The sequence below is a fragment of the Uranotaenia lowii genome, chromosome 1 (genome assembly GCF_029784155.1).
Source record: "Uranotaenia lowii strain MFRU-FL chromosome 1, ASM2978415v1, whole genome shotgun sequence".
NCBI lineage: Eukaryota > Metazoa > Arthropoda > Insecta > Diptera > Culicidae > Uranotaenia > Uranotaenia lowii.
This window is the reverse complement of record NC_073691.1, coordinates 132,291,540-132,316,312: the sequence shown is the minus strand read 5'-3', so window position 1 is coordinate 132,316,312 and position 24,773 is coordinate 132,291,540. Positions and strand designations below refer to the sequence as shown.

The 24,773-nt window shown below is 33.9% G+C and overlaps 1 protein-coding gene across 1 annotated transcript in view; it reads right to left on the bottom strand.

Moving 5' to 3' along the window:
- The window catches only part of LOC129740066 (octopamine receptor beta-2R), a 408,612-nt gene that overhangs the window by 35,713 nt on the left and 348,126 nt on the right, over positions 1–24,773 (bottom strand). The gene's annotated exons all lie outside the window — the stretch shown is intronic.

Genomic DNA, 24,773 nt, shown 5'->3' with positions numbered 1-24,773 from the left:
AAGAGTTTGAATTAAAAAATCATTCAGTTAGCTTAAAATCATTATTCGGAGAAATGCCATTGTAGAGGTAGATTGGATTCTTTAGTGGTAAATTTTCAACGAATCAGTAACGATCCCAAGTAACACAGATTAAGCCAACTGGCTTTTTGGGTTTTATTATTGTTTTATGAAGACTTTACCAAAGCATACAATTTTTAAAACTGTTTTATTGTGTCATGAAAAATTTATCCTATGGTTTGAAAGAGTCCTAAAAGTTTTGCTAAACCTTGAATAATAAGCTATCTTAGGAGTGTTGTTAAAAATTTGCAAAAGAATTGCTTCAATAAAACACAGACTTTCCTCTTTTTATTAGGGCTTTGCACTCAATGCTCTTTTAAAACTTGCGTTCAAGTCAAGTTGAAAAACTGTTTTGTTGGAACAATGGATATTGGGATGATAAAACTAAGTGACAGATGATTTGACAATCGAGAAGAACGTATAAACGATTAAACTTTTTCACTTCTTTTTGAGATAGCATAACCTTTTTTAAAAGGATTTCGAGCGATGGCTTTGAGAAAAACGGGCTCTCAAAATAATATAAATAAACACAGCTAAATTCATCTGAACAATAAAACAACTGTTGCATCCACATTCAAATTTCAAAACAATCGCAAATCAGTCCACATCATAATTCGCTGAATTCTTAGGGTTCAAATAAAAGCACTAACAGTTCAGTGCGAATAGAGTTTATTCCCGAAGACATTCAACGCCAAATAAAGTACTTGTTTTATTAAACAACTCTGTCTCTCACTGCGAAGTTAATCCATATTTACATCATCTAATCCAGAGTTAACAAAATTCTTTCCATAAAAAGAGCCCATGAAAGTTTCTAGAAGACGAAAAAATGGAGCTTCATCACTAGCAAAAATGCCCAGCAGCTTTCATCAGCCTCAACAAGCTTCAGATGATATAGTCAGAATGAAGACCACTCATTAGCATTGGCCTATCATTGAAAAAGGGAAATCTACCGATATTTTTCTTGTAAAAGCCTCATTTTAAGTGCGCCCTTTTTAAAAATAAGTTTTTGAGATCGTCTCAGCAAACATTTTTATAGGTATATTTCTCAACAACTTTGTTATACGTTGTTCGGTCCATGGGAACTACCAAAAATCCTTTTGTGTTATTTGAGCTATTTTTAGAACAACCATTATTCAAACAATTATTGTTTATCAGCTTCAAAAATTTCAACGAATTTGAGCGAATTAATACGCCTGAACCTGCAAGAATTTGACAGAACAGAACAAAATCTAACTAAACAATTGTTTAATACAAGTGCTTTTCAGCAACATAAAAGTTTTATTGAGTTAAAAAAGTAAATTTTGAACCTTCGCACTGGTCGGAGATTGATGAGAGAAAATTGGCATTTGAACGATTTTTTTTTCTTTTTTATTCAGTCTTCCTGCCCCAGTGTAGAAGTCTACTTACAATAACGATAAAAAGCTTAGTTGACATATTAAGGACAACGAAAACACTATTTGACTGCACCGTTGCTGAATAATGCGGAAATCTTATGGCCTAACAGATAGAGACTTCTTTTGAGTGTTGTGTGCTCAGTCCGACAAGCTGACTGAGAATGGACGCGAGAGTGCCGCACCGAGAGAGCAAAACGGTTGCTCTCACTGAAAGCTAGATGCCTGGAATCAGCGTTGCCAGATTGAAAACCGCTAAAGTCCGTAGATTTGACGAAAACCGAAAATGTACTGATTTAGGCAAAATAAAACTTTATGGCCTTTTTTTTTTTTTTTGGTCGTCAGGTTGAATTTTCATTTATCCGCAGAATCCCTTGAATTGTTTCGATAACCCGTAGAAAATCCGTAGGAAATGCCGAAAATCCGTAGATTTTCGAACATCGATCCGTAGCTCCGTAGAAATGTTTAAAATCCGTAGAACTACGGAGAAATCCGTAGATCTGGCAAGGCTGCCTGGAATGTTCTAGGTGGTTCCATCCAGAGGTGCCAGGTCGTTTTGTCAAAAATCAGGACACCGCGAAGAAAAAATCAGGATTTTTCAGGACACCACCAAATTGGTGAAAACAAAATGCAGTTCTGCTTAGATTGCATAACTAAAGGCAAAATATAGGTGCTGAAGACGCCTCGAATTATACAACTGAAGCGAGAATAACCTTGGCTGGCCTGCAGTTAATATCGAAAAACCTCATTTAAATGTCATTTGAATCAAAGAATCTCATTGGTTCAACTGGTTAAACTATTTTATTCACGATTTGTTTGATGTTCTCATCATTTAACAATAAATTTAGATATGATTTGGTTATTTTGAAAAAAAAACAGGTCTAATCAGGACATTTTAAGGGCCATTTTTCAAAAATCAGGACAATTCAAGAGTTTTTGAAAAATCAGGACGGTCTCTCGAAAATCAGGACAAATCCTGATAAATCAGGACACCTGACACCCCTGGTTCCATCTGACGCGAGCACGTGTTTGTGTGCTTGCTCGTCAGCCTATTTAAGGGCGCATTCTTGGATGCGCCATTACCAAGCCACCAGACCGTCAAGATGGGACGGAGGAAAAGAAAGTATTAAAAGTGATAACATTAAAAAGAGAGAAAAGTGTAAATAGTTAAACAGAGAATAAAATAGCATATAAGAAGAAATAAGTGCCTTCTTCTTCGCTGCTTCGTTCCGACGCCATGCTCCCGAGTCCAGCTGCTACAATCGGCTCTTTTCAGAGCCCCCATCTGAAAGAGTTTTGGATCTGGGTCAACCAGGCGACCGAGATCCCCCCGAGCCTTGGCCGCCAGGCAGCGTCAAGAGGACCTGCCTCCACTGATGGGACCACCAAGCGTGGTTGTCTCTTGAGGTCCAATCCCACGAGGGAAGCTATCCATCAGTGGTTGTTCTCCCAAGCGCTCACATTGTCCCGGCCTTGGCCCCCAGACAGACAGTCTGCGGACCTGCCTCCACTGTTTGGCAACCACCAGGGGTTGTCAAAGCCCAATCCCAGAAGTGGAAAGGGCAAGCAGTGGTCGTTTTGCCAAGCGCCGCACCCACAGTCCACCAATGGCTTTTCATGGCCACAACATGAAATGGTCCTTCGAACCGCATGTAGAAGCCGGTACCTTCCGACGGAATACCTCCGTCATGAGTGTGTGTGGAGTGGATCGGACAGCAAAGTAGGCGAGCGGAGCAGGAAGAAAGTAAGCATCGAAAAGTCAACGAGAATGAGCAAGTTGAGAAAACGAAGTGGCACTTCGAAAAATTCACACCGAGGTCGACGTCGGTTCAGAGGGAAGAAGATCCGGCCAGGAGTGATCTTCCTGGCTGTCGACAAACGTTCCCCAAACACTTTAATTACAATTGTAACGGTTGATTTGGCAACTTTTAGCGATTTTGTCAGCTTTGCGTGCGAGTAGCTCGGATTTTCGCGATCCGCGAGCAAAATTTTGATACGCTGCTCTTCTTCCTTGGACGGCATTTTGACAACTGAAGAGCGAATTCCATAATCAAAATAGGAGCATCATTCTACACACACATACCTTCAAAATGAGGGGTGTTCAGGTTTTTTAAATGCAAAATTGAAAGAAATACGTCAAGTTGATATTGACCAAATTTGGACCGTATCACCCCAGACAACCATTTGGTGGGTATATCAAATTTGCAACACAAATATACGTGCAAATATACGTGTAAACAATTCGTATATAATGCAGCAAAACCAGTATATACGTATCATTTTGGAGGCCATATAGGTACATTAGCACACATATTCTTGATGTGGTTTATTTTGTCGTAATAAAAACATGCAATGTATTTAAATACGATAAAGGATATGCATGGGACGCACATTGTAGGTGCATATATACGAATTGTCGTAATAAAAACATGCAATGCATTTAAATACGATAAAGGATATGCATGGGCCGCACATTGCAGGTGCAGATATACGAAAATGAGTTTAAATAACATTCATACGATATAATCTGTAAAATAATATACGACTTCTGGTTGTCTGGGACCCTTTATACGAAATAGCATCAAAACATAAGCGAGCCCCACAGAAAATCAAAGTTGACCGCATTTTAAGCATTTTTTTTCAATTAAAAACAATAGTTTAAGAAGGATATAAATTTGCTCAAATGATGCATTTTTTGCATTGCAATGCATTACCTATACAACAAATAGTACCGCAAACATTGTTCACTTTGTTGAAAATATCTTGTTTTAGAATTAAAATACTATTCCCAGCAAGATGGCTTCAGTAATTTCGATTGAATTTCACAATCAACATGGCGTTTAGAAAGTTAATATTGAAAATCTCAAAGCAGTTGCAAAACAGTTTTGAAATGGTTTTATGTTGGTTAGAAAAATTTTGTAATAAAACAATTTCAATAAACAGTTTTATGAAAGTTTTAAGAGAGGAATCACAGCTTTGTTTGACGTTTCTTCAAATAAAAAACACGCTCCTGATGGATTAATCCTTTTTTAAGTAAGAAAAGTTTGTCGCAATAAATGAGAACATATCGTTTTTTTTGCTTGACAAAATGCAGTCACGCAACTTTTTGTTTTGTTTCTTTTTGTCTATGAGGATGGTCAATTATCTTGAAATAACAAGTAGGTATGAATATCAAATAACCTCAGACTGTTTTGGAATAGGTCACTTTTTGTCATCAAAGTTAAATAAAAAGGATTAAGGATTCGTATTTTCATCGCTCTAAGAAGATTTACCTTATACAGTAGAGGTATTTGCTTTTTATGTTTTTTTTTGTAGAAAATAGCGAACAGTAGACCAAATAATCTTGGGTTGTTCATTTAAAGGGTAATAAATGAGAACGAGTCTTGTTTGATTAACTGTTTCTGAAAGTTGCTGGTTTAAAAGTAAAATTTTTATTTAAATGAAATTATTTTCTTGATTCGAAACCAGTCATATTTTAAATGTTTTTTAACATAGAATGTATCCAATTCAAGCCAACAATTTTGAAACCAAAAACAATTCAATCAGTAAAAGTGGTATAGCACAACTGTGGCCATGAAAAGCCATTGGTGGACTGTGGGTGCGGCGCTTGGCAAAACGACCACTGCTTGCCCTTTACCCTTCTGGGATTGTACTTTGACAACCCCTGGTGGTTGCCAAACAGTGGAGGAAGGTCCGCAGACTGTCTGCCTGGGGGCCAAGGCCGGGACAATGTGAGCGCTTGGGAGAACAACCACTGATATTTCGCTCCCCTCGTGGGATTGGACCTCAAGAGACAACCACGCTTGGTTGTCCCATCAGGGGAGGCAGGTCCTCTTGACGCTGACTGGCGGCCAAGGCTCGGGGGGATCTCGGTCGCCTGGTTGACCGAGATCCAAAACTCTTTCGGATGGGGGCTCTGAAAAGAGCCGATTCGGGGGAAATCGAAAACCGGAAGTTTCAAGCGAAATCCTAACCTCTTTCTCCGAGATGCCGCAAATAAGCTGGGTGTATCGTCTACAACCGTGCATCGAGCCAAAGCACGAACCGGAATATCGACTTACAAGAAGGTAGTGACTCCAAATCGCGATGATAAACAAAATACGACGGCCAAAGCGCAATCCCGGAGGCAGTACACGACGATACTGACGAAGTTTGACTCCGTGGTAATGGACGACAAAACTTACGACAAAGCCGACTACAAGCAGCTTCCGGGACAGTGGTTTCTACGGCAAAAGGAAGGGGAAAGGTAGCAGATATTTTCAAGACATGAAACTGTCAAAGTTCGCGTAGAAATATCTGGTTTGGCAAGCCATCTGTACCTGTGGCTTGAAAAGCAGCATTTTCATAGCTTCCGAGACTGTCAGCCAAGAAATTTACGTGAAAGAGTGTTTGAATAAACGTCTGCTGCCTTTCCTGAAGAAACACGGTTTTTTTTTCCTTGTAGGGGAGAGCCCACTGCGACCAGTAGTTGATCTATTGTGGTAATTACCCCGCGTTACTGTATGCTATCAGGCTCACCTGCACTATGGGTTAAAGTGACAGTTGATTGCTGACTAAGCATTTTATCCCAATCGGGTATGATATCAAAGATGTATGATATAACCTTCTTTGGGCTGATATGCCACCATATGTCTTGTGCGCTTATTAACTTTGCCCCAAGAGCACGCTCTCTCCTATTAAGGAGGGCGCAGCAGTTGCATAGAAGATGTTCTGCAGTTTCTCTTTCGAACCCGCAGAACCGACAGTCGTCGTTTTGAATAATGTTTATCCGTTTGAGATGTTGTTTTGTTGGACAATGTCCGGTCAAGAGACCTGTGTAAGTACTTAACTCGTGCTTACTTAAGTTCAACATGTTTTTGGAGAGTCGTGCGCTTGGTTTAATGAATCTTTTCGCCTGAGCTGCTCCCTCTGCTGTTCTCCAGTTGGAGACAATAGTGGTGCTTTCCCAGTTCTTGAGTTCCATATTCAAGGCACTCCTCGATACTCCGCAGAAGGGTTCTGGTCCAATTAACAGGCCCTGAGATCCTTCCCTAGCTAGCTGGTCTGCTTCTTCGTTCCCTAGGATACCGCAGTGGCCTGGAACCCAGAATAAAAATACTCTGTTCCGTATGGCCAGGTTTCTTAGTGCAACAATACACTCCCATACTAGCTTGGAGTAACATGTGAACGTACTTAGTGCTCGGAGAGCGGCCTGGCTGTCAGAGAATATATAGATACTTGTGTACCTGTATCCTCTTTTCAAACAGGCTAAAGTGTATTCTAGAATTGCTTGAACTTCTGCTTGGAATACTGTTGGCCAGTTTCCCATAGGAATTGAGATCCTGAGTCTAGGTCCGAACACCCCTGCCCCAGTTCTGTTATCCATTTTTGACCCATCAGTAAAGAATTTAATCGATCCGGGAGGAACCTTAGGACCACCTGACTCCCACACGTCCCTATCGTTGATAGTTACATTGTATGGTATGTCTAGGTTGAAAACGGGCTCCATCCGGTCATCATTCCTTACAATAAGTGAGTTTATTTTAAATTTATTCAGGATTTTTAGATGTCCTGTAAGATCCCCCTCATAGAGAGTTTTGATTTTTGAGAGTCTCAAGGCACTACGTTCTGCCTCTAACTCAATAAATTGATGTAGTGGCAGAATATTTAGTAGTGCATTCAGAGCCTCGCTTGATGTGGTTCGCATAGCGCCAGTTATAGATAGCGTTGCTATTCTTTGAAGCTTCACACTGAAGCTTTGAAACACGGTTGTTCCGTACTATTTTGGCCGGATTCGGCATCTTGCCATTACGGTAAAAAGGCCATGGATTGGTACGCCGCCAACAACGTGCAGGTGGTTCCCAAGGACAAGAACCCTCCCAACACGCCAGAGCTCCGCCCAATTGAGAAATACTGGGCTATTGTCAAGCGGAACCTAAGCGTAAGGTCCGGTAATAAGGATTTGGAAAAACGGAAGCCTAACTGAATATTTTTTCTGAATTTTATACTAATTAAACTTGAAAAATAAATTTAATTTGATTTTTGAAATAAAAAATTGCACCGATTTACACGCGTTTTCCCTTGACTAAATTTTGACCGTATCACTCTTTATGTTTTACCAGAAATCTTAGGTTGCAGGAAGTTTCATGCTAAGATATAAATAAATGAATTTTTTTATAATTATATAAATGCAACCTTTACCAATCACCATATGCTTTGGAGAATGAGAAATAACACGAGGAAAAAGTATTAACACGGAACAGAAAGCTCTCGCGATAAAATTTCTATGAAATTCCATGACATTGTTTTAAAAAGAGCTGTGGGTAGTCTTAAAAGAGCTTTGAAAGGTTTCTTAAAGCTATGTCTATAAGGTCAAATGAAACTATTCTATTGGATGTTTTATTTTAGCTAATAGAAAATGCTTTACAAACGTTGTCCATATGTTAGCTTTTAAGTAGTTGTGCTAAAGCCTAGAAGGCGCTTTAGTTTAAAAAGAAGCTTTAGGATATAGTTAAGCGAGCTGTGAAGGGTGACATAAAACTTTAATTGTTACTCGAGTTCTTTAATCAATAGTTTTTAATACATCACGTGCAAAATAAGCGGAAGATTTAATCAACTTTGAAAACTATGATTGGAACTAGAATATGCAAAATTGATTTTGCACGTTATTCAATAACTCTATTACTAACTAAAATAGAAGACTGTCATTGAAGCATTTCAGGTTTAATAATTTAAGGTGGATGTGAGTAGTCGAACAAGCTAAGATAACTCTTTTATCAAAAAGAATTTTCTTTTTGAGAAAAAATCCCTAGATACAGATATAAGAGTTCAAGAGTAAAATTCAAAGTTAAGATCAGATTTTATGCAGAACAACAATTTGGAGTTTCTAATCTAATTCATATTTTTTTTCTTTTTTGTCTCGATTTTACCATCTTTGTTGCATTCGTGACTTTATATCAACGTTGCAGTTTGCGAACAGTTATTGAAAAACTTATCCCGTACAACTGTGTTCGATGTTTACTCTTGGGCTCGAACTTGCGGACATCGGCTCAGAAGGCAACTGACTTGCCAACTGAGGTATATCATAAGCCAAATAAACCTTATATGATTTCAAGCATTGTCATCTAATGCACTGTCCAGTTTGCAAGGATGCTTCATTTCTGCTTTCAAGTATAGTTTGTTCTATCCAACTTCAGTAAAGAGCTAATTTTTGGCCTCAATTTATTCCGCTTTTAATAAACAATGCAAAATCTACAAAAACACAGGAATGTTCATTAACGAAACCGAGTCTTAGCCCTGGTAATGAGTTTTCTAGTGCAGATTTTCCCTTTGTGTCATCACAACTTTTCGGTAGACGACACATCTTCAAAACTGTAGCAACGGTACCGGAATGTTCGTTTTAATCCATTCCTTCAATTCACCCGGGGGCAGTAAAGTAAGTAGAATTCATAAGACCGGTCTTGTTCTACATACTAATGTTCAACTTGCCAGCTGAACAAACCTAAATGCCAGCTGCTGGAAGCTATGTGAGTGGGTGAAATTCTCTGCCGAGCAATTTACCAAAAACCTTACACCAAGATGCTTTCAGACGAGACAAAATATACTCTGATGCTCAAGATATGAGTGCTGAAAACGTTTAGACTACCGGGTTTCCCCTCCTTTTGCGAGATACTTTGGGTTTGTATAGGCGTACATCCTTACTTTAATTTGAATGTGGAGTAAAGTGGGGTAACAATCAGTTTAACACTTCTGATGTTAAAAAAAAATCTAATAGCTTTTTAGATTGTGGGGTAAGTTTTTTGTCAATAAAAATCAGGTACAAACCCCCACCCCCACACTCAAAAAATTAAATTTGAACATGACTCCCAAAATACGCATTAATCCAACCACTTATTGTCGTCAATTTTTGTGTCCTTTTGGTGGTGCATTACGCTAGACCAAATGTCCTTTTTTCAACCTTCTCTAAAAGGAGACCTACAATGACACATAGATGTTCCGGCCATATAGGGGTGGGTGTCTTTTTCCTATCTTACCCACTGGACTTGTCGCTTGAATCAGCTGATTGCCATGGGCCATTGCCGTGTAGAAGCTCAGAATGCGTAATGTGTGCTGCTCATACAATATTCATCCGGCTATGATCATCTGGTGCGATTGGAGTAGTAGATAGGCGAGATTGTCAACCTTTTTCCAGAATTGCAACGGAACTTTCTTCTTGATTGATGGCAGATTTTGAAGCAGCAAAAATGGTTGAATTTGAACTGTTACGGAGCATCAGTAAGACGAGAATTAGGCTGATAAATCATTCAACCATAAAATAACAAGAAACGGAACAAGCTTAATATTTTTATAGATTTCCATAAAATTTTAAGGAATTTTCTTCTTAAATTGATAAAACTGGAAAAAATACAAATCACAAGCAAAACTAACAAAAACAACGAAAATTACAAATATAATAAAAATTACAAAAATTACAAAAATTACAAAAATTACAAAAATTACAAAAATTACAAAAATTACAAAAATTACAAAAATTACAAAAATTACAAAAATTACAAAAAATTACAAAAATTACAAAAATTACAAAAAATCCAAAAATTACAAAAATTAATAGAATTACTAAAATTACAAAAATTACAAAAATTACAAAAATTACAAAAATTACAAAAATTACAAAAATTACAAAAATTACAAAAATTACAAAAAAAAACAAAAATTACAAAAATTACAAAAATTACAAAAATTACAAAAATAACAAAAATTACAAAAATTACAAAAATAACAAAAATTACAAAAGTTACAAAAATTACAAAAATTACAAAAATTACAAAAATTACAAAAATTACATAAATTACAAAAATTACAAAAATTACAAAAATTACAAAAATTACAAAAATTACAAAAATTACAAAAATTACAAAAATTACAAAAATTACAAAAATTACAAAAATTACAAAAATTACAAAAATTACAAAAATTACAAAAATTACAAAAATTACAAAAATTACAAAAATTACAAAAATTACAAAAATTACAATAATCACAAAAATTACAAAAATTACAAAAATTACAAAAATTACAAAAATTACAAAAATTACAAAAATTACAAAAATTACAAAAATGACAAAAATTACAAAAATTACAAAAATTACAAAATACAAAAATTTAAAAAATTACAAAAATTACAAAAATTACAAAAATTATTAAAATTACAAAAATTACAAAAATTACAAAAATTACAAAAATTACAAAAATTACAAAAATTACAAAAATTACAAAAATTACAAAAATTACAAAAATTACAAAAATTACAAAAATTACAAAAATTACAAAAATTACAAAAATTACAAAAAATTTCAAAAATTTCAAAAATTACAAAAATTACAAAAATTTCAAAAATTACAAAAATTACAAAAATTACAAAAATTACAAAAATTACAAAAATTACAAAAATTACAAAAATTACAAAAATTACAAAAATTACAAAAATTACAAAAATTACAAAAATTACAAAAATTACAAAAATTACAAAAATGACAAAAATTTCAAAAGTTACAAAAATTACAAAAATTACAAAAATTACAAAAACTACAAAAATTACAAAAATTACAAAAATTACAAAAATTACAAAAATTACAAAAATTACAAAAATGACAAAAATTACAAAAATTACAAAAATTACAAAAATTACAAAAATTACAAAAATTACAAAAATTACAAAAATTACAAAAATTACAAAAATTACAAAAATTACAAAAATTACAAAAATTACAAAAATTACAAAAATTACCAAAATTACAAAAATTTCAAAAATTACAAAAATTACAAAAATTAAAAATTACATAAATTCCAAAAATAACAAAAATTACAAAAATTACAAAAATTACAAAAATTACAAAAATTACAAAAATTCAAATATTACAAAAATCACAATAATTTCAAAAATTACAAAATTACGAAAATAACAAAAATTACAAAAATTACAAAAATAACGAAAATGACAAAAATTACAAAAATAACAAAAAATACAAATATTACAATAAATACAAAAATTACAAAAGTTACAAAAATAGCAACAATTACATACATGACATGATATACAAAAATTACAAAAATTACAAAATTACAAAAAATGCAAAATTACAAAAATTACTAAATTAACATAAATTCAAAAAATTTCATTTCCCTTTTGAATAAAACTATTAAAAAGAATTAAAATTAATAACATTTCATAAAAATGGATTGAAATAAATAATAGCTTTTAAACTGGATGCAAAAATTGCATTTCATGCATGCATCAATTACACAAGACAACTAACTTCACTTTTCTTTTCGAGGAACCAAAACTTTTAGAACTTAGGTTGACCTTTTTTAAGGTCGTTAATTTTTTTTTATTAATAAACTAGTTGACTCGGTCTGCTTTACTACCCCTTCCATGAAAAAAATCAAGTTCGTTAGAATTATTCAAATTTAAATAAACATCTTGTTGATAAAATTTCAACATTATTCGAAAGCGAACTATTTTTCATTGCATATGAGCTTCTATTTCAAAACGCTTAAGTTTATGAATTTTAAACAAAAAGCCTTTGAGGATTGATAACGTTTTTTCATTTTTTTTTGTTAATTTTGTACGAAAGCCCCCCCCCCCCCTTTTTGGATTGAATTGGAGGGGTTTAAAAGGTGAAGGAAACCATTCCTGGTCTTTAAAACGGTTTCACACCTAATTTTACATCGATCGGTTCAACAGTTTCCTTAAATTGTTCGAATGGTGTCAATTTTTTGATAATTTAGTATAGGAGCCCCCTTCTAGGATTCGGAGGGGTTTAAAATTATTATAGAAACCATTCCCGGTCTCAAAAATCTGCAACACACTAAATTTCACGTTGAAAGGATCAGTAGTTTTCAAATATTGTGCAAATTGTGTCATGTTTTTCATAATTTTGTATGGGAGCCCTCCTCCCTCATTTAGGTCAGAACGGTTCGAAAATGTATAAGAAACTATCTCCGACCCCAACAACTTTTACAAACCAAATTTCACATTGATCCGTTTAAAAGTTTTCAAGTGTATCCATATAACAGACAGACAACATTCATTTTTATGTAGATGAGTGCCGTTATTATTTAAATGGAAAGAGTCTAACAATACAACATTTCATTTCATTTGAACAAAACCTGATTTCCAAATAAATAAATTATTTCTTCATGTTAAACCGCTAATATTGATCAACTTTGACAAAATAATTTCCAAACTTGCTCGAATTTATTCATATTTTAAAAAAAAATATAAAGGGGCCCCCTTTACAAAAACGGTAGAAGTATAGAAATTTTTAAATAATTTCTTCGAGTTCTGATATAAAGAACCTATAAAGAACTCCCCCCTTTTCTTTTAAAAATATGTGTAAATACTATTATTGGTCCACATACATCAAAACTTGTCTTTTGGCATTGATAAACAATAAATTCAATTGACACCACTGCTTCTTCCCCGCGAAGTATTGCATGAAAAGTAGTCATGCAATACCTCGCAAGGCACCCAGCAGTGGTGTCTATTGAATTTATTGTTTATCAATGAAAAAAAGACATACCCCTGTTGAACAGCTAATAACTTTTTTGACTAATAAGATACGAATTTACGGTCTTCGACAAAGTTGTTCAGTGGAAAATTTCCTTTGAAGAATTTATAAATTGGCACAAGAACCATTAGCAGGCTCGGTTGCACAGATGGAACAAAAATGATGATGATTTTTTAGTACAAAATATTCAATTTTCCCGTACAAACCTAAAAGTCCAAATTTACTCATGTAAACGTTACTTAAAAATTCTGCAAAAAATCATGGCTTAGTTTTTAACCAAAACGAAGCATTTTAGACTCCATGGTTTGAGAAATTCAAAAATGATCCCAAATCGACTCAGTCTACTGTTTATGTTTCATCAAAAATTCCTTTTTCACGTGAAAGAACATGACAAAACCAAGATCATAAGCGTATGAGCATATTTTTGTTATGTAATTTAGGTCTCGCACGAATGCAATTTTGCGGGTGCTTGTTTAATTATGTAAGTACATTTTTCTAGGCAAGTTTCATAAAAGAAGCATATGATACGTACATAAGTCAACAGCATATAGAAAAACATACTTACGCAAAGCGTCGACGATGACAGCTGGATTGGGATTTGTATCTCAACACACAACTGAGATATTTGAAGTGGCCCACGTTTTCCCATGGACCACGTTACCCCACTCTCCCCTATGAATTGTGTCATATTTTATATAAATTTGGGCCCTCCCTAAAGTCGTAGGGGATTGTAACTATTATAGAAACCATCTCCAGCCCCAAAAATCCTCAGACGCCAACTTTGACAATGATCAGTTCAGAAGTTCCTAGTCTATAGGGAACAGATAGACAGACAAACATTCATCTATTATATAAAATTCTCTTGTAACGGTGTTTGTAGTACTACTCCTCCGAAATGACCCAAACCATTCGAATGAAATTATTTTTAGAATATTCTGTAGCCATGCGAATCGGTTTATATCGAATAAAAACAACAGAAAGTCGCATCAATTGTCCGTAATCATTAAATTTATAGTTTTTTGAATGAAATAAAAGTCATGGCTTCCATTTTTTTCGAGATTTTTTTTTTCCTTTGGGCGGTTTGTTTTTCGTCTCCAAGGTCGAGGCGTCGCGACCTGACGTCGTTAGAAGATAGTAACCATGGCATAGCATACTGACCAGTGAGAATATTTTGGCGCGTATTTCTCAACCAAGCATATTTTCCATGCAAGTGGTGGCGATATGAAGCCTTGGTTGATGTGATTTTTTTTGTTCTTGATTCCTAGCTCATTTCTACAGCACATTGTTATGAATGACGCCTAGATTTGACTCAGGTTGACATTTTGCTGATCGAATAAATCATATAATATTTGTTTTGCCTAAATCTGAAATTGAAAAGTCAGGCATCCATTTTTAGAGATTTTCTTTTCTTCGAGGGGTTTGTTTTTCGTCTCCATGGGCGAGGCGTCGCTAGCAAACGTCGTTGCAAGATAATAGTCACCAAAGCATACTGTTCATTGACCGCTGGAAAAATTTAAAAATTAGGCGCCTATTTCTCAACCAAGTACCTATATTTCTTATGCACGTGGGGGCGATATGCAACCTAGATGTGTTTTTTTTCTTGCTTATTTGTACACAGCACATGGTTATAACGCCTAGATGTGACACGGATTGATATTTTATCGATCGAATCAAAATCATATAAACGATTTCAAATATTAAAACCATTTTTAATTCGTTTTAATTTAAGTAGTAAACTGTTGTCCAAAAAATATGAATTTGGTAAAGATAAATATAAAATAATGTAATGACACTTTGCGGACGTTTGAAAATAAGAAATTGGGAAGCTTTACATTCAATTTCGTATAATCCAATACGCCTAGAACGCTAGACACATTAACTGAATAAGAGTATATTTTATTCTATTTTGTTTATTTATAGAGGATTTTAACCAACTTAGTCATTCGTCCTCTCAACAAAAGTCTGTTCTTTGAAATAGATTGGATAGGATTGAATAGTTGAATAGTTTTAAAAGGCCGATTGAACTATTTGATTTTTTGCAAACGTAAATTGAAGTTATCAATAAAATAATCTACTTTTTAATAACAGAAAGTGAGGATATGCATTTTTCGGAAGAATTATCAATTAATAAAGTAGACTAGAGCAAGTGCAAACTATGAACTTTTCCAAAAAAATGTTAATTCCTGTTATTTCTTAGGTGGAATAAGTGAAAACGCGCTATTTAGCTATGAAACATCTACAATTTAGGAATTTTATCTCCAAAATGGCCAGAAAGGATATCCCGAATGTTGAATCTGAAGCGAATATTCAAAATTATTATAAAGGTCTTTGTAAATCAAGGTCTTTTGGTTGAACAGCATTCAGTGAAATTGAAGTACCAAGCATTAATTTATTCCGGAGAAAAACTTAGGATATAGCAATGAAAGTTGATAAAACAGACGAATAAGAACAAGTATTAAATTCATTTTAAAGTCTTTTCCCTGACGCATCTGAAAAAGACCTATTTGTTTTCACTTGCCCCAATAAATGGGACAAATGTATACTTCGATATTCCTTTTTGTCAACATAACTAATATTTTGTTTTTGAAAATATTACTTTTTTCAGAGAATATGAAAGTTGAACTGTGGTGATATTCGTTAGGATTTGACCGGTGTTTCATTTTTGAAAATTAAGATTTACAGTAAAAAAGACACATAACTTTTATTAAGGTTTTGTTTATAAGATAATTTCCAGGAAACAAAATGAACTCATAAAACCATCGAAGCCTGAACAGATTATTTCTTTTCGATCTATTAAATTTAAAAAAAATTGCTTTTCAATTAAATGTTATTAAATATTAAAAATATAACATAATCCTAAATGAAATCGCAGATCACCACCTACAATGTTCAGGAAATTTTGAAATCAGAACTGATTCAATTAAAATCTTTAAAATAATGGGTGAATAATTCTAAACATATGTTTTTCTCTTTTCAAAACCAATCGTTTCTTTGATTCATTGGGTTAAAGTTCAAAGGAATTAATTTGCATTTTTTGCTTGAATAAAAAAAAGGAATTTGCAAAACACAAAATCGCTAGATTGAATGCCATGCCAAGTGCTGTTTGGGAACACTTTAAGTTGAAATTTGTAAAGTCAATAACTTTAGTATCAGGCGAATCTTTTTGGAAATGATTTGTGTGAAAATATGGATTTTAATTCAAACTGCTTCGAAGGATGAGGATGGTGAATAAAAAGCTGTTTGAAAATGGTTAGTAAAAAATCTTTTCTTATGTTTTTTATTTCTTCAGCTCTAAAAAAAATACACCATCCAAAGCTATTTGGGAACTGAAAGCGCTACGTTAAGCAAAATATTCGGCAAACAATATAACAAAACGGAATTAATCTACTGAATGGAATACAGCAAATGAAACATACATATTATCAACATACAGTTATTTATTGAACAAGTTACAAAAATTGGATTTTGAAAGACCCGTTGAGTTTAAATTCTTTGGTTTAATTTTGATAGAATTGAGCGGGACGATTCGAGTAAAGGGAAAGAAGGGAAATGTAAAGAAAACTAGGAAAAATAGAAAATGGACGCCAAGTTGAACATGGTAAGACGAAGTTTACCGGGTCTGCTAGTCTATTATATAAAATTCTCTTGTAACGGTGTTTGTAGTACTACTCCTCCGAAATGACCCAACCGATTCAAATGAAATTATTTTTAGAATATTCTGTAGGCATGCGAATCGGTTTATATCGAATAAAAACAACAAAAAGTCGCATCAATTGTCCGTAATCATTGAATTTGTAATAAATTGAATCAAATTAAAGTCATGGCCTTCAATTTTTTCAAGATTTTCTTTCCTTTGGGCGCCGGGCGGGTGGTTTGTTTTTCATCTCCATGGTTGACGCGTCGCCAGCAAACGTCGTAGGAGGTTTGTTACTATGGCATAGCATACTGTTTAGTGGGAATATTTGGGCGCGCATTTCTCAACCAAGCATTATTTCAATGCATGTGGTGGCCATATGAAGCCTAGATGTGTTTTTTTTTTCTTGATTTCTAGATCATTTGTACAGCACATAGTAATGAATGACGCATACATTTGATCCATTTTGATATTTTGCCGATCAAATCAAAACCATTTAAACGATTTAAAAAAATTAAACTATAATTCGTGTTATTTAAAGAAGGAATCTGTCTGTCTGTCTGAATCATCTGTCTGAATAATATGAATTTAGTACTGATGCATATGAAATAATGGTATGACTCTTTGCGGACTTTTGAAAAAAGAAAAGTGGAAAGATTTGGTTAATAATCCAATACGCTAGAAATATTTTCCGAACATGTACAAATGAGCTTCACAGAAGTTGTATCAAGCGCCTTTAAATGTATAGAACAACCACAAAATCCGTTGCAAATGAACAGACACATGAACTGAACAAGAGCCTGTCCTTTAAAATGGATTATATAGGATTGATGTTCATTTAAAAGCCGAATGCAAAAAGTGCAAACGTTCAACATTTACAAAAAATGTATACATGATTTCTTAATTCATAAATGGTTGGGCCCAAATGAACAATCTGACTAAATAAACTTAACGTTTTTTAAAAATAGTTCACCAAAAAACTGTTTACAGGTTCCCTGTTTGCTTACACATAATTCAAGTACGTACTTCAGATAAATGTGTGTTTTTGTTCAACATATTTTGGCTACATAGAAGAGACTTTAGATCCGATTTTTTGCTGAAATTTTTTTTGTAATTGATATTCCAGAAGAATAATTTTTTTTGATAAGTTTTTATTATGACCTAAAAGTGTTGAAAATAATATTAACTCCTGTCATTTCACACGGTGGAACAAGTGGCAACGCGCCTTTTAGCCATTAAACATATACCAATTATTCTCTAAAAAGGTCAGATAGGGTATCCCGAGTGTTAAATCTGAAGCGGATATTTAAAATTTTCAAATGTCGAGGTAAATTTACATGAAAATTTCCAGAAAAAAGAGTGAACTCATGAAATCATCGTAGCCTTAAAAGATAAGTTCTTTTTTATGTATTTAATTTGTTTACACCTGCATTCCAATTAAATGTTATTGAATCTTGAAAATATCACATAATCTTAAATAGAATCGCAAATCACCTTCAACACTGTTTAGGAAAATTTTAAATCAGACAAGGATAAAAAAGAAAATAAAAATGCTGTAATTCGGCTGAATAACAAAAAATTTAAACCTACATATATTTTTTCATTTCAAAACCAAATTAAACTCCTTTGAACAATAACCCAATAAATCAAGTCTTCTTGATTCAATTTGCATTTTTTGCACGAACAAATAAAAAAGGGCGAACTTTTTTTTTGACATGATTTTGATGAAAATATGGTTATAATGCTTCCAAAGGTGAGGAAAGTGAAGCTGCTTGAAAATGGTTTGTAAAAAATCTTCTCTAATGTTTTTATATCTTCAGTTTAAAAAAATATACCATCCAAAGCTACTCGGGAGCTAAAAGTGCTGCGCTGGGCAGATAATTGGGCAAACGCTCCAAAAGTTTTCCCGATATTCAAAATTCTTCTTCCATAAAGTTTCATATGTAATGAATTTACAATAAATGAAAAATTTTGTTGATTTCGATTTAATCCTTAAAGTGAACTCGAGCAAGCGGAGTAAATCAACTAAATGATATACAATAAATGAAACATAGATATAATCAGCATATGTTATTTATGGAACAAGTTATAAAGAGTGGATTTTTTTTAGCATGAGGTTTACCAAGATTGATGGTAACGAGTGCTGAAAAAATCGAATTTGCAACGGGAAGCTGATATCTGATACCATTCGGCAATATTCAAATCATCCGAATCAAAGAAATGTAAATGAAAAGTATTCAGGTAAGATGCATGTAAAATTAATTGAAGAGATTTTTTTAATAATTTATGAAAAGACCCGTAGATTTGAGTTAAAATTCCTAGATTTGATTCCGATATAATTAAGCGGGACAATTCGAGCAAACGGAAAAGATGGATATATTTAAAAAAAAAAAAAACTAGGACATGTTCAAGAAAGCGAGACGATTAACAACTCAAGATTTGATGCTTTTTTTTAAATCAAACAGTGAAAAAAATGGAAATAGACGCCAAGTTTAACATGGTAAGACGAAGTTTACCGGGTCTGCTAGTTTTTATATAGATTTTTACCAAACTGTGTCTTCATTAGTTTTTAAGGCACTAGTAAAATCGTTCTGTAGTCTTCCACTAACAACTTTGTTGAGTTGAATGCTTCAAAATAAAACACTCTAAGAGTTCATTTAAAGATATCATTAGTAGTTGGGATGTTATCTTTACAAATGTCTAAAATCTTTAGAACTACATTTTTTTACGTTGTATCTCTAAAACTACAATTTCCAGGGAATATCGAGTGAATGAAGAGTTATAAAATATTCTAATATGTTTTCAATGTTCATGAAGTGTGAATGGTTTATCTTAAGCTTGCCAGATTGCCCGGTTTTATCCGGGTTTGCCCGGATATTTGATACAAAATTTCGAGAAAGTCCGGTCCGGCCCGGTTGCCCGGATATCGTGAAAAAAGTCCGGATATTGCCCGGATTTTTTCACAATTTTCACAAAGAAACCAAAAAAAAATCAAAGTTTTTGAGTAAGTTTCACCAAAATCGATTAACGGTATGGACATTTTCAACAGTTGTTTCAAAAAATTTCGCTGATTTACTTTTATAAACCTTTAAATATTTAAGTGTTCCAAAAAGTTTTTGGAATTCTGCAATTACATTAATAAAATACTAATTTAATTTTCTTGTGCATTTTTTCTTTGCTTTTATATAATATAACACCTAAATTTTACCCGGTTATTGCCCGGTTTTTGGATTTGAAAAACTGAAATCCATGCCCGGATTTTGCCAGGTTTTTTTGAAAAAATGCCCGGAATTGCTAGGCCCGGATGGGAGTGGAAAAAATTCTGGCAACCTTAGTTTATCTGTTATCAAAGATCACCCAAGCAACATTTTAAACTCCTGATGGTTTTATAGCAAAATGCGGAAGTTTTGTAACGAATCTGCAGAAGTCTCAATGGCTGTAAAGCGTATTTCAACAGGATCATTACAAAACTATCTGCAGGCTATCTACACGACAATTATAAAGCCTATTTAGAAAACCTCAATCAATTTTAAGGAATATTTTATCCTCAGTGTATATAGCGGTTTTGAAAACCGCTATAAAGCAATTTCAAAACCACACGCTAACTTTTGGCTACCCCTTAACGAATACTTTTGACCCGTTATTCAATAAGACTGGGAGAACTCCTTTTAAAGGATAAAGCCGCTTTACCCTTTAAGGGGTACTCAGCTTGATAACGCTTGGAGCGGATGAAAATTACCCCTTATTTCAAATGCAGTGGATCAAAATTACCCCTTATTTCTAAAGCTTCCGTATGGTGGAAATTTAAGGTTTTTCTTATAGAAAATATGTTTCCTGGAAAATAAATGAAAACAAAATGATGTGGTTTATTTTGTTTATTTAAATTCCAACTATTTCAAAGTATGGATACACTTTTGTAAAATTAATATTTTCACTAATTTTTTTCTTCTCCTCTGTTTCCCCGTTTGAATAGGTGAATCCTGAAACAAAATAAAAGATTAGATTTAAAATAAAGAAAACAAAACCACTAAACTTACCACCAATGTTAGTCCACCGCGGTTGGTGTTTTCAAGTTCAATCCTCTTTTTTTATCAGGCTCGTCTGGAACTTTGCTGTATTACTGAAATAATATGAATTTATATAAATTCGGAAAAAATACAGTTTAAATAATCAACAAAACACTTGCCTCAACCTCTTTTGCCAAAGCAATCACTTAGATGTAACGCATCTTAAACTACCCCTTTTGGACCCGTTATTTGACAGATCGTGGAGGTTCTCAATAACGGGTCAATATTACGCCTTTAAGGGGTAGCCAAAAGTTAGCGTGCATGCCATAAAACCGAAACTTGAATGTCAAAATTTTCGAGCTTTTGCTGTCAAAATCAATTCAAGTGTAAACTAAAACAAAGAAGAAGAATCAAAACAATGTAAACAGTGATTTTTGGCAACGAAAAAAGTTTCTCATCAAAAATAAAAGGTAATAATTTATCTCATTCTCCGATAATCCATATCTTGTATCATATATTTTTTTTATACTTCTGTAGGTAAAACCCGAAGCAGACTGTAGCCTGGCCGCCCGTAATACCATTTGAACAATGTCCGAGAGTTCCAGAGTGATAATCCGGTACCGGAAGATGGTTGTTTTCTCGAACAACACTCGGGAAACCACCTGTTGCGAAATGTGTGCAACGGAGGACGAACCGTCGTTTTGGATAGAGCTGCTGCGTTGTTGTGGCTACAATAGTGTTCTGAAGGATGTTTTTTTTACCGAGCAACACACCCGGTGACTGTCGGAGGAGTTCAGATGGAACCGGAAGAGCATCTACATTCTTCGGTTCAATCCGGATAGAACGGTGTTCTTTTTTCAATAATTGTCACATAAAGAGAATTACAATAAAAAAGAAATCAAATTCTGGTGTTTTAAATTTTACTATGGAATAACGAATTTCAAAAGAAATATTGTTTTCGAGTGAAAATTTAAAAAGTTGTTAAAGAATAAAACTTTAATCTAATAAAAACAAATCCTATTAAGCCTTGCTCAGGACAAATGGTAGAATAAACAGTTTTTGAAAGTGAAATGGGTGTTAGGGGTAGAACGCCATTTTCTGATAAAATATTATGAAAAAGAATTACATGAAATTTTATTAAAAAACTACAATTATCACATTTTTCGTTCAAATATGGTATATAATACAGATACATATACAACATGGGTATCTATACCGAATTAGAAATATATTTTTTGATGTTTATAGGTATAAATTTGTGTATTTAAGTCTTTTATTTTGTAAAACTTTACTGGGGCACGTATTTTCTACATGTTTTTCGAAAAACCGATCGATAAAATTTCAACCGCATCAACTTTATGTAAGTGAAATGAGAAAAAGATCATATTTTATTATTTAGGATGATATGTTACTTTTTGCGTATTTTTGATTCGTGATCAAAATGGAAGCATCTTTGTTGGTCAAAATATTTTTTTAATTCTTTTTCAATTCAATTTTAAAACCTCTCCGGAAAATAAACATTCACACCGAATAATATTCACTCAAACTAAAATTTGACAGCTCTTGACGAAACCCACATCAGGTTTTATAAGGTACTTGAAATGCTTTCTTCAGAACCTCCTGTAGGTGGGCCTTTTTACACTTATAAGTGCTTTATAGATGTTTTAATGCGGTTTATATAACTTAACGTTGTTTTATAACGATGTTTCATAGCTAGCTTGCAGATTTGTATAAAACTAAAAATGTTACTTGGGTCAATTTTGTTGAAAATTTAAAAATTTTCAAACACCCACGCAATATCACCAAAATTATAGGTAATAAACAAACTCTGACAAATGGTCCGACCGCAGAACGTCGAAATATTCCAAAATCTGTTATCAAAACATAGGCACTAGAAATGCTGTTCCCATGTGCTTTAGAATCTGCATTTTTGACTTTATTTTATTTCGTAGTACCTATAGAATAAATATATTTTCCATTTTCAAACGAGGCGTTTAGTTGTGTAATAGACCAGTTCTCGGTTGCCCGGCTACAATTGTTTTCCCGGATCTCAATATTTTTCTGGTATCAGCTCTGCCCCTCTTCTGCTAGACTTCAACCTTCAAATATCCTTTCCATTTGGCATGAAAACACCCTGGAGAAAATAAAATCACATCATAAACAGAAAATAAAAACCCTACCACCATTCCGGGTTGTACAGATTAAATAAAAAGAAGGAAAATGGAATAAAACAACAAATTCCGTTCCGTTCTTGAAAAAAGTCTCTCTGTCTCGCTCGGTTCCAAACGAGGCCGATGACGACACAATGAATTCTCCTCCGTTCGGCTCAGTCATTTTCCCATAAATGGCCGCCCAGCAGCATTCCGAACGGTTTCATATTGTAGGATTCCATTCCGATTTTCCTGGAGCCAGAACGCTGCTGCCAACAATGGATGAACCAGAATTAAATCTCCAATATAGGCTCGACCTACATACAAACATTGAGGAAGTTCTGTGCTGCCTGTGTATGTATGTGTGATGGGTATGTATGTACGTGTGAATGTTTCGGCACAAATTTTTCAATGCTCCGGGATCGTTCGATTTGTTGTTAGAGGCTCTTTCGCTTAGCTGCTTCCCGTTGGGGTGGCCTGAGGGAGGTCGCGCTTGCCTTTCTTATCTAAGTGGAACGGATGCTGGCTGGGAGGCTGTTGATGGGAAGCTGCCTGGTGGATTGATGCCATATTCGTTTTCATTCTGGTGGTGCACCGGTAGTGCACCAAGTGCTGTCAAAGCGTTTTTTTTATATGAAGTTGACAGCAGTTGGTGCACAACCATCTTTCCACCAGATGAAAACGAATATGGCATGAGAAAATCGATCTCTCTCGTGGGTGAAGCAGCAATACGGCTGCCAATGGTGGTGACCTCTGTGCTCGAGTAGTGCAAACATTGCTCAAGTTCGCCGAAAGCTTTTCTGGAAAGGGATAACGAATTTATCTGCATGATATCCGTAATGTCAGGATACGAATTGAATCGAGTTTGGATTTGAAATCTTTATGAACAATCTTTTCCGGAATTACCGGATTTAATATTAATGCCTGTATAGTGCAGGGATGAGCAACACGTGGTCCACGAGATATGTTTGAGCGGCCTGCGAAGCTTTTCTTAAGTTGAATATATTCCTTGACTTTTTCCTACTATAGATTTAATTATCATCAAAAACTAGTCCATTCGATTAAAAAATATGTGTTGGCAACTTGTTTACATTTGGATTAGTCCCTCAAACATTCATATTGTTGACAGTTTCAAGCATTTGTTGTGCAATATTGAGTTTTAATTTTGTTTCCGAAACAACTACTTTCAAATCGTGATCCGTGATAGCTTTGAAATGTCGGATATGCCAATAAAACAATCGTTCGGTTTGCCTGTCTGAATTAAACTGCTTTATTCAAGTTTCCACTGTTTCCCATAGTATGTGTTATATGTATTTGTGCTCTCTAGATATTCGCTCCTTATGACACTACAAGCTTATTGGAAAGTTAAACCAAAATTTTGAGGCTACAGATAAGCAAGAACATCTCTAAATCCTGTGGTAAAGAGATTTTTTTTATTCTTGTTGAAGAATATTCTCAGCAGATTACATTTAATTATTTTATCGAAAACAATAAAAATGGTTTACTGGAAAATATAATTCCAGCATAAAAATGAAAAATAAAATAAATAAAATATTTTTGTTCTTGAATGTTGGCAGATTTGACATTCCTCATTTTAATAATTAAGCCTGGATGGGTGAATTCAGAATACTTATCGACAAGACCCATCGTCAGTTTTCTTGTCAAAATAATGTATGTAATTCTGTGATGTGACCCTCAAATCCTGTTACGGATTTCTGAGATGCTTTTTCTTAAGTTCAATAGAACCGTCTTGTCAAACATCGAAAAAATTAGTAATTTCAATTAAAAACAACAATTCACATGACCAATGTCATAAGAGTTTCATTGGTCAGCACTTACCTTTGAAATCTGTTTTTGCATATTAAAAGTGAATAAATTTACTATCGATCATCCGAACTTCATTTTCGCGTATGATGAACAAAATTGTTGATATTAGTGAATTTATGATGAGGAAAATTAGAAAAAACGTATATTTTTGGAGAAAA